Here is an 11410-nt window from a genome sequence, read left to right as displayed (position 1 = left end):
GATTACTTTGACTCTATATGGAACACATAATTCTAAAATTTGTTGTCTTAAATATGTTGTAATATTTGTGTGACTATACAATTCTCACTAATGATAAAATAAAATTTGATAGCTTGATTATTTTCAAATATATACAGATGTCATATTTTTTTTTTGATAGATTGATATCAAAATGATGTTACATAAAATCGGAAAGAAAGGGTATCTACCATGTTATACAAAAAATCATTTTTATGTTTTTAAACTCATTATTGTGAGGTCAAATTTACAGTATAAGGATCATAAAACATGCATTGCATATTCGTTATAAGTGCTAACATTTATATTTCTTTCAAGAAGATTTATATTATACTAAACAAATTAAACATTATATGGATTTATGCATTATTCATATCATATTAGAACAAGATAGGTTTTGCGAACATGGAAAATGTCAATTTCTTTAAAGACATCTTATTTATTTTAAGCAACGTCATTGTTTATTACCCGAATGAAACATTTCAATATTTTGTCTCGCCTGAACTCAAAAACATTATGTTCAAAAACTCTAATTTTGTCATGAAATTGTGTGTGTATTAGCAACAATTGGAGAGCTTGGCATATTATGCATATAACAAAGTTCAAGAAGGTGAGTAGTTGGTGATGAGGAGTACGAGAGTGAGAAATAAGGCTTGCGAATTCAACAAAGATCCGTATACTGATTGCGAAGGGAAACACCGAATAATGAAAAAAAAGACATAAAAATATCTTGAAAGTAATGAGTGAAGAATACTAGAAGGTGGTCAAATTTATAGATGTTTTTAGGTGTATTAAATTACTTTTGTTTTTTAGTTAGGGTAATTCATAGTTTATTTTCAATGTAGCTTTGAGACCATAATTAATCCGTTAACCTTATCATGTGCCTTTTTTTTCTCAACTTTTTGTGTTTTGAAGAAAAAAAAGTTTCATAATTGAATTAACATAATTTAGTTAATGATGTGAACAACTGTTTGATATGTGATTTGGATCAACTTCTTTAGTTTTTTTTAGGAAAAAGTATTCATTAAATGATTAGTATATTTGTGCATTTTAATATTATTTCATTTTTAAAATGACTCCTATCCTATCACCCTCTACTGGTCTCTCTTCCTAGGAAAACATTAGTAGAACATTGGGAGTAATTGTCTTTTATTTAGTAACAAAATTTGGTCAATCATGAGTATAAATTCTCATTGAAAATCCATTATATCACACATATTTTAGATCTAGAATATGACCAAAATTTCAGAGATACACCTAAACTTAACTAGGGTAGTATTACCCCATCCCTCCCCTCCCGACCTCATATATTCATATTGTTGTGCACCTTTTTTCTATGATGGCGTTGCAAGTTCAACAACCCAAGTAAGTTGTATTTGTACACATGATACGCTCAAATTATACTTCCCTAAATAAGTATAATCGGTCGTATCAAGTAAGAACCCAATTGGTAGGTTGGGGTTGATCCCACGAGGAAAATGGATTAGACTTAACTTTAATCTACGATTACGTCTATTTAGTAAGGTTCTTTCCGAAAACAATTAATTAAGGGGGGGGGGGGTTGTGTACCAAAATTGTTTAATTATTTCGAAGTAATACAAATACCAAGTTTATAACTTTGGTGCTTATCAAGTGATGAGAGATACTAGGGTTTAAGTGTTCCCCATAGGTTCATAACGCGGTAATCCTAGCTATAACAATTCTTTCCTAGGGTCTTGCATGCAAAGTGGCAAGTTATATATCCCTAATTCCTTGGTCCGGCATATAGAAACTTTCACTCCGTACCTTGGTACGACTATATGTGTCTACTTTACTAATTCATACCTTTACCTCATATTAAGCATCATATTCAATGCATGACTAAGTTACTACTTTGCACCAATTGAAACTAGCCTATAAGATAGTGTATACTAAATATATGTTGATCATTCTTTTCCTATCAACTACCTCCTTAGTCTGGCAAGTAAGAATAGGGCAAGTTCTAACGCGTGCACTCGTTAATAAGAGTTCTAAACGAAAGGATTATCAATAAATGCAAGAAATTATCTAGAATTGTTATTTAGCTTGTTTTACCTTGTTAAATACCCATGGTTCCCACAACCGTAGTTGTGGATTTAGTTACCCATGCTTAGAAATACAAAATCCATAGTAATTAAAGAAGAATTCATGTACTTACTTTGACAAGTTTGAAGAAAATCCAGAAAAAACACTTGAATTAAAAAAAATATCTTGAGAATCAATTTCAGAAACTTGAAGTAATTCCGAAAATCAAAAGTTCAACTTCCAATAACAAGAGTATGAAAAATAACAAAAAGTCTAACCCCAAAAATGAGGTTTTTAACACTATTTATAATAATAAAATCCTAAATTAAAATGAGTTCTAACTAAGAAAAGACTGTCCAGAAACACGTTTTCAATTGACGACGCCACTGGTGGTCCGTCGATGGAATGACGGACTGTCGACTGCCTCCATCAGTCCACACTTAGCATCTTCTACAAGCCTCCAACTCGCACCTTCTAAGATTCAATCGACGTACCAACATCACGATCCGTCGATGCACTTATGGTCCGTCGGTGCATATCGTCGTTCCATACTTAGCAACTTTTTCAACCTTCATCCTAGCATATTCTCTGATCCAATCAACGGACAAACCCCACGGCCGTCGATACATCTACAGTCCATTGATGCCTCAGTTGTTCCATACTTAGTTTTTCTTCAACTTTAGGTACTGGGACTACTCTCTGATCTGATCGACAATTTGCCAGGACAGTCCGTCAATCAATCGACGAGTCATCGATCCTTCCTTAACCCCGCGCTTGGTCAAAATTCACCGAGTTACTTCTAGATGCTTGGAACTCCAGTCGACGACCACCACTTACGGACTGTCGATGGAACGACGGGATGTCGATGGCTTCGTGGTTCACCTCTTCTGCACAATCTTCTGCATTTCTATTTTAGACGACTTCACTGCAAAACACAAATAAAAACCATTAGAATTACCACAAAAAGGCCCTATACGCACACTAAACATAAGGAAAAAGCATTGGAAGTTCTGTGAAACCACGGTACATCAACACCCTCAACTTAAATTCGTTATTTGTCCTCAAGCGACACACTATGACTCTCCACAACACCTTTATACAAAACTATCCTCATTTAAGCTTTAGCAATCATATAACTATCAATACCACTTATTTTAATTTCTTTCATTCATGATATCACTATTAGGATCACTCATATGGATCAGATAATGTCACAGACTCACCACGCTGACACCTCTACTCTTTTAACCTTCACAAAGGCACCAATTCTCCAATGTTGTAACTAGTGTTCTCATGTCAAAAGATGTCCTCCTTTTTCACACAGTGGTATGAAATTTGAGTATGAGGATCATTGTTCAGCACTCACTCTCATAACAACTTCACACCTAGTTGATACTTGTCACAATAGGCTTGCCCTTATTTTCAGTGCTTTAACTTCACCATATTAGACTCTTAGGATCACGATAGGACTTTCTTGGCTTGTAACATAGGCTCATGGTCATTTGGGGTAAATATGGAGGAATTTTAGTGACTTGTTGCCCTCCTTGACATTACGGCTAAGTGTCCTACCTTTTCATCGTTTGTTATGACCTACTCTTCTTTTTCTTATATTCTTTGCCTTGCTTTTCTCCTTTCTTTCTCCTTTTGTGCAAATGACTCTTCTTTTTTTTTTTTATTTTTATTTTCAAATTTTTCAGTTGATTTTAACATTGATTGAGTCATTCAACCCCACTTTTCGGAACATTTCTCATAATAGCCACCCTTAACTCATGAATTTGCCATATGTCGAGGTACACAATATCGAAGGTTGGATCAGGGCCAAGACGAGATTTGTTTCTGCATTAGCCACCTGCAACTTATGTTTTTTGCATAAGTTGAGTTGCACATGTCCAAGGAGGGACAAGGTCCAACACATTTTACCCAGAAACGATGAGTTGGGGTAGAAAAGAAAGGTCCATTGTAAGGTCAAATCATTTGGATCAAAAAGGGATTAATTTCATTTTTTTTCTTTTATTGAGACTAAAGATTTCCTATTATGAACAAGGGCCTATAATCCTTTCCTAATTGTCTAACACAAATCACTTTTTACAGGACTAACCAGGCAAGTTCTATCTAGGTATCAAAAGTGGACTATTCAACTTTTCTCACACTCTCTTAACACCTCATTACTCTACCAGATTATCGGACACCCAGTTCGAGTCTTAGATTGAGGGTCATGCAATGGTGTATGTCTATGTCATTGTTAGAGCCAACACATTCAACATTCACTTTGCCTAATCATGCAAGCATTCTCTTTAAAATGGGATATCATTTTATTTAGCCATCATGCTTCAGATTTCACATTCATACTTTGTACAAGATACTATAAATGCCTGTTCAACAGTAAAATAATCAGTGTCTTAGGACAAAAGAACACAAGCAAGAAAACCTCAAGAGAGGATCGTGAGTTGGGCTACTCAGATTTCACCCTAGCATTCACTTTCCCCTTCCCCACACCTAAGAAGAATGTATGCAATTGTCCCCAAAGCATAAGAAATATAAAAAAGGTGGTAGGTAAAGCAAACCTATGGCGCATAGTGACGACGATCAACACGTTGGCGGGTCCGATTGCACGAAAACCGCTCCATCAGTAGTAGTGACACCATCAGTAGTGTCCGCAGCAGTGTCAGCACCCTCAGTGATGCTCCTCTCAACAGTCTCCAATCGGGAGCCAGACGCCCCAGCAGCCAACTCATGCACCCTCATCTGTCGGGCTTCATCTACCAATGAAAATCTCCTCGCGTCCTCCAACTCAGTGCACTCCTTCTTTCGTGCCCGAACCTCCTCTCTCTCTCTCTGGACCGTTGCCTCTTGGCACGCTCACGTGTTGGGGGCGGTCGTGCAGTAGAGGTAGTGAACTGTGCAGCAAGCACCACATTCTCAGTAGGCCGTACATGTGTGGCCTCAGACTCGGACATTCGCACATCCAAAATGGCGTCCACATTATCCCTCAGACTTACCACGGCAGCCGGGAGAGTCGTCAAATCAATAGTGAGGGTTGGCCAAGCGAGGATTCTCAACTCAAACGCATCGAGTTGCGGGTGGACCGCCAGAATCTCCCGCTCTATCGGCAGGGCAACCTTCTTCTAAATCTGTTCCTGAGCCTCGGAAATAAACTTTTGCATCAAAGGCTGGATATGATGCAACAATGTGGACATCTGGGCCTCTAGCTTCTACACCCTAGCAATCAGAACAAGTGTTGCTGATGGTGTAAATCAGGAGTAACTCAGCGCTCCACTATTGCCCTGGGCAGACTGAACCTGGGTGGTGTCGGTAGTCTCAGAAGCAGCATGATCACCCCTTGGGCTTGCTCTAACATATCTGCGAGGTTCTCACCCAACGGCTGCACCTCCACTCGGGGTTCCCTATTTGGTGCTGCCTCATTAGCCTCATGCCAAAAGAACTTTTTCACATCATGCATGAAATTTTTCCTTTGATGAAAGGACAAATCCGATGGTAATATGTCACTAGCCAAATAATTTGCAAAATTGGCGAAGCATGCAATCAAGTCAAGGGAAGCGGCCAAAACATGCTTATCAGGGAAAGTATCATCAAATTCAGCTTTTTCACCCAACTCTCGCATAGCCTTATCCTCTAATAGGGACAAGTGATCGACAAGCTGATTTTCGGTCCCTTTTTCTATCTTTCACTTCAAAGTCAAATTCTTGCAACAGTAATACCCATCTAATTAACCTTGGCTTCGCATCCTTTTTTTCCATCGAATATCTCAATGCAGAATGATCAGTATGCACTATGACTCTCGTGCCAAGAAAATAGGAGAGAAATTTCTCGAAAGTGAAAACCACTGCAAGGAGCTCTTGATCAGTCACAACGTAGTTCTTTTGAGCTTCATTAAGGGCCTTACTAGAGTAATAAATGGGATGATTGATTTTATCCCTTCATTGACCAAAAACTACACCAAGAGAAACCCCACTAGCATCATACATCACCTCAAATGGTTTACTCCGATCTGGAAAATTATTATGGGCGCAGATACCAACTTGTCCTTCAAATCACCAAATGCCTTCAGACAAGATTCATCAAAATAAAATTTACACTCTTTCTCAAGTAACCTGCACAGAAGATGTGCAATCTTTGAAAAATCCTTGATAAACCTCCGGTAGAAGCCCGCGTGCTCAAGAAAACTCCTCATACCTTTTATAGAGATGGATAGAGGAAGTGTGTATATCACCTCATGTTTGGATGAATGAACCTCTATACACTTCTCTAAGATGCGATTACCCAATACAATACCCTCTGTCACCATGAAGTGACATTTCTCCCAATTTAACACAAGGTTGCAATCTTCACACCTTTTAAGAACCTCGACCAAGTGACTCAAACAACGCTCAAAGGAGTCGCCAACCACTGAAAAATTATCCATGAACACCTCAATAGTTTCTTCCACCATATCGCAGAATATTGACATCATACATCTCTGAAAAGTAGCTGGTGCATTCCACAACCCAAACGGCATAATCTTGAACGCGAAAGTTTCAAAAGGGCAAGTGAAGGTGGTTTTCTCTTGATCCTCCGGTGAAATAGAGATCTGGTTATAACTCGAATAACCATCAAGAAAACAGTACCACCCCTTTCTTCAAGCCTATCCAACATCTGATCCATGAAGGGAATCGGAAAATGGTATTTCTCAGTCCATGCATTTAACTTCCGATAATCCATACAAACTCTCCATCTTGTCTCCGGCCTCATCGGAACAAGCTCATTCTTCTAGTTGGGGACCACAGTCATTCCCCCTTTTTTGGGCACACACTGAACACGACAAACCCAACTACTATCGGCAATTGGATATATGACCCCGTCATCCAACCACTTAAGAATCCCCTTCTTCACTACCTCTTGCATAGGTAGATTTAACCATCATTGATGCTCTATACTTGGCTTATGATCAGGCATAATTTTAATTTTGTGTGAACAAAAACCGGGTGGAATCCCGATAATGTCCGCAATAGTCCAACCAATGTATCTTGTGAACCTCTTCAACACCTCTACAAGACACTCCACGTGCTCCACATTCAAATCCGACGCTATGATTATCGGCTAAGTGTCATCTTTACCCAAGAAAAATGTATCTCATATGAGGTAGTATAGCCTAAAGCTCAAATTTTGGGGCCTCCTCATAGATGGTTTCGTGGGTGGAGACTCGCGGTGTTTCATATCTAACTCCAACTTCTTTGTTTTGAACCAAAAATCACTCGATCAAGTGCAGCAACCAATGACCCATAATATTCAATACAATTACTCTAAAAATTCATAATCACTGCCGCTAGTTCCTCAACACAAAGGCGCTCCTCTATTTGTACATCGGACAAACTTTCAACCCTCGAGGATATCACAGATACCGATTGGATCTCACCACTCTGCCTCATGGACCTACAAATGTTGAAAGTCGCTTCTTTATTGTGCAAGCAAAACTTCATTTGCTCATTCTCCATATCAACAAAGGCAAGTCCCGTAGCAAGGAACGACCTCCCATGAATAATAGGCACCTCAAAGTCTAACTCACAATCTAGAATAATAAAATTGGCCACAAAAATAAATGACTCCACTTTCACTAGCACATCATGGAGTATCCCAATAGGCCTCTTTCACCGTTCGATCGGCCACAAATAGCCGCATCGCAGTGAGCTTTGGGTTACCCATACCCAACTTCTTGTAAATAGAGAGAGACATGAGATTAATGCTTTCCCCAAGATCACATTATGCTTTCGAAAAGTGTAACAACCCGATTGTACATGAAATAGTGAAAGAGCCTGGATCTTCTTTCTTTTGCACAAGAGACCTTGTAGCAATAGCACTACAGTGTTGCATCCGATCATCATACTCAACACTAACCGATCTTATTTTAGTGACCATATCTTTTATGAACAGTGCGTAACCGGACATTTTTTTAAGAGCTTCTATGAAAGAAGCATTGATGGAAAGCTATTTCAACCTAGTAATAAAAGGCCGGTACTTGCCATCCTCATTCTTTTTCACCAACCTTGGCGGGAATGGTGGTGGTGGACTAGGAATGGGGCTTACGTTTTCGGGTACCTCTGCTTCTTTCCCTGATTTGTCTATCAACTCACCACTAACTTCCTCTACCTCATCATCCCTGCTCATCTCATCTTCTATGCCAGACGGCATAGATGGATCAATTATTTTCTTATAACCTCGAGTAGTGACTGCCATATAATGTCCATCATTTTTTAGATTTTTGGACAGTATTTATAGTAAGAGTACCCGGTTGGCGTGGGTTCACAGTAGAAGACAATTGGGTCATTTGCAACTCAAGATGCTAGATTGAGATTGCATGTGCATCCACCTTTTGCCTGATATTCGGTAAATCAATTCTCAAATCTTTGGCGTGCTCATCACTAGCATGAAACCTCTTCATCATCTTCTGCAACATATCCTCAACTCGCGCCATACTACCTCCACCATCCCTTGGAGCAACTTCCCGATTTTGAGGTGGAACATAGGGCCTACTCCGATCGTTTTTTTTACTATAATTACCCCGATTGAAGTTTTTATCGCGGTTGTTGTTGCCATCTCGAATATAGCGAACCTCTCGATTGTAATTCCCATAGTTTCGACCTTGTTTTCCTTGACCTTGACGCCAATTCTCCTGATTGGAGCGTTGGGCATTCAGTCGGAAACCCCCCGTCTTCTCATTCACTACATAAGAGTCTTCCTCATAGTAAAATTCATCTACCGGCGGTGGTGTCTTAGTCAAATAATTCACCGCATTCACTTTCTCTGCATTGCCAGTGACATTTTTCAGTACTAACCCAAGCTCAGTCCTCATTTGAGCCATCTCCTCATGAATCTCATCTGCGGTCGGGTTGTGTGTAGCTTGCACCGCAAAAGTGTTTCTCCAGTCTCTGACTTCCTAGTGCTCCAAGCCTTGTTGTTTCGGAGATTTTCTCCAACTTCTCCACGATCTCGGCATAAGTGCACTCACCATAAGAACCACTTTCAATAGTATCGAGTACTTTCTTATTGTTATCATCTTGCCCCCTATAGAAGTACTCTTTCAACGATTCATCATCAATGCGGTGGTTTGAGACACTTCTCATAAATGAGGTGAACCTGTCCCAAAAACTACTTATCGACTCCCCAGGCAATGCCACAAAGTTTTTCACTCTATATTTATGGTTGAGGTTTTTCGACACCGGATAGTACCCTGGTAGGAACACATCCCTCAACAGCGCCCAAGTATAGATCGAGTTAAAGGGAAAGTTGGTTAACCAAATTGTGCCCTCTCCCGTTAGTGAGAGAGGGAACACCCTTAACCCGACGACATCCATGTCTAAGTCCGACCTCCCTACACAACTCTTGCACACCAACCTCAGTTTGGCGATGTGAGCATATGGATCCTCAGATGGTAGCCCCGAAAAACAAACCTCTAGCGGTGATCATCTGCATCAAGCTACTAGTTACCACAAATGAATGAGATTATAGTAGAGGAGGTAGGACAAGAGGTCTGTACTAGTCAACGATGTTGACATTGCCCATATAATACTCTTGAGTGCGTATGGCAGGAGGTCATCTCCTCATAGCTCCTTCACCAGGGTTCTCCACAATCACTTGATTATGAGCATCAACCGGTTGAGGAGGTTGGCGGTTGATCTCATCACCAACATTAGCAAGATTGTGTAGATTGTTCATTCTGCGGAGTGTACGGGTCAGTTCTTGATCAAATGGAAGCACTGGTTCTCCGGGACTCCGTGTACTTGGCATACACTAGAGCTAGACATGAAAGAAACAAAAACAAAGAAAAAAGTAAAATTAGGAAATTATTGACTAAAATTTGGTAATTGTGCTTAATGTTAATATAAAAATGTTTAATTATTCTAAGTAAGACAAATAACAAGTTTATAACTTTGGTGTTTATCAAATGATGAGAGAAACTAGGATGTAAGTGTTTCCCATAGGTTTATAACGCATTAATCCTAGCTATAACAATTCTTTCCTAGGGTCTTGCATGCAAAGTGGTAAGTTATGTATCCCTAATTCCTTGGTCCGGCAAATAGAGAATTTCACTCCGTACGTTGGTAAGGCTACATGTGTCTACTTTACTAAACCTTACCATTACCTCATATTAAGCATCATATTCAATGCATGGCCAAGTTACTACTTTACACCAATTGAACTAGCCTATTCGATAGTGTATACTAAATCTATGTTAATAATTCTTTTCCTATTAACTACCTCCTTGGTCCAGCAAGTAGGAATAGGGAAAGTTCTAACGCGTGCACTCGTTAAAAAGACTTCTAAATGAATGAATTATCAATATATGCAAGACACTATTCTAGAATTGTTATTGAGCTAGTTTTACCTTGTTAATTACCCATGGTACCCACAACCCTAGTTGTGGATGTAGTTACCATGCTTAGAAATACACAATTCGTAGCTATTAAAAATGAATTCATGTACCTACACTGACAAGTTTGAAGAAAATCCAGAAATAAAAATTCAATTAAAGAAAATATCTTTAGAATCAAGTTCAGAAACTTGAAGTAATTCCCAAAATCCAATGTTCAACTTCCAATAATAAGAGTATGAAAAATAACATAAAGTCTAACCCGAAAAACGAGGTTTTTAACCCTATTTATAGTAATAAAGTCCTAAATCAAAAGGAGTTCTAAAGAATGAAAGTCTGTCCAGAAATGCGTTTTCAATCGATGATACCACTGACAGTCCGTCGATGGAATGACGGACTGTTGACTGCCTCCGTCGATCCACACTTAGCCTCTTCTTCAAGCCTCCAACTCACACCTTCTCTTATTCAATCGACGGACAAACATCACGGTCCGTCGGTGCATATCATCGTTCCATACTTAGCAACTTCTTTAGCCTTCATCCTTGCATATTCTCCGATCCAATCAACGGACCAACATCAAGGTCCGTCGATACAACTTCGGTCAATCGATGCCTCTGTAGTTCCATACTTAGTTTTTCATAAACTTCGGCTACTAGGACTACTCTCTGATATGATTGACGATTTGCTAGGACGGTCCGTCGATCACTCGACAGACCGTAATACTTTCAAGCTCCACACTTGGTAAGAATTCCGCGATTTGCTTCCAGATGCTTGGACCTCTAGTCGATGACCACCACCTATGGACCGTCGATGGAACGATGGGCCGTCGATGGCTTCGTAGGTCACCTCTTCTGCACAATCTTCTGTATTTCTGTTTTAGACGACTTTCCTGCAAAACACAGATAAAAACCATCAGAATTACATCAGAATTACTACATCAACACTGGCCTTCCACGTGTGTAAATATAAATATATATATATATA

This window comes from Solanum pennellii, chromosome 1, assembly GCF_001406875.1.
Source record: "Solanum pennellii chromosome 1, SPENNV200".
In the NCBI taxonomy this organism is placed as follows: domain Eukaryota; kingdom Viridiplantae; phylum Streptophyta; class Magnoliopsida; order Solanales; family Solanaceae; genus Solanum; species Solanum pennellii.
The sequence above is the reverse complement of the archived record's forward strand: the minus strand, read 5'-3'. Positions refer to the sequence as shown.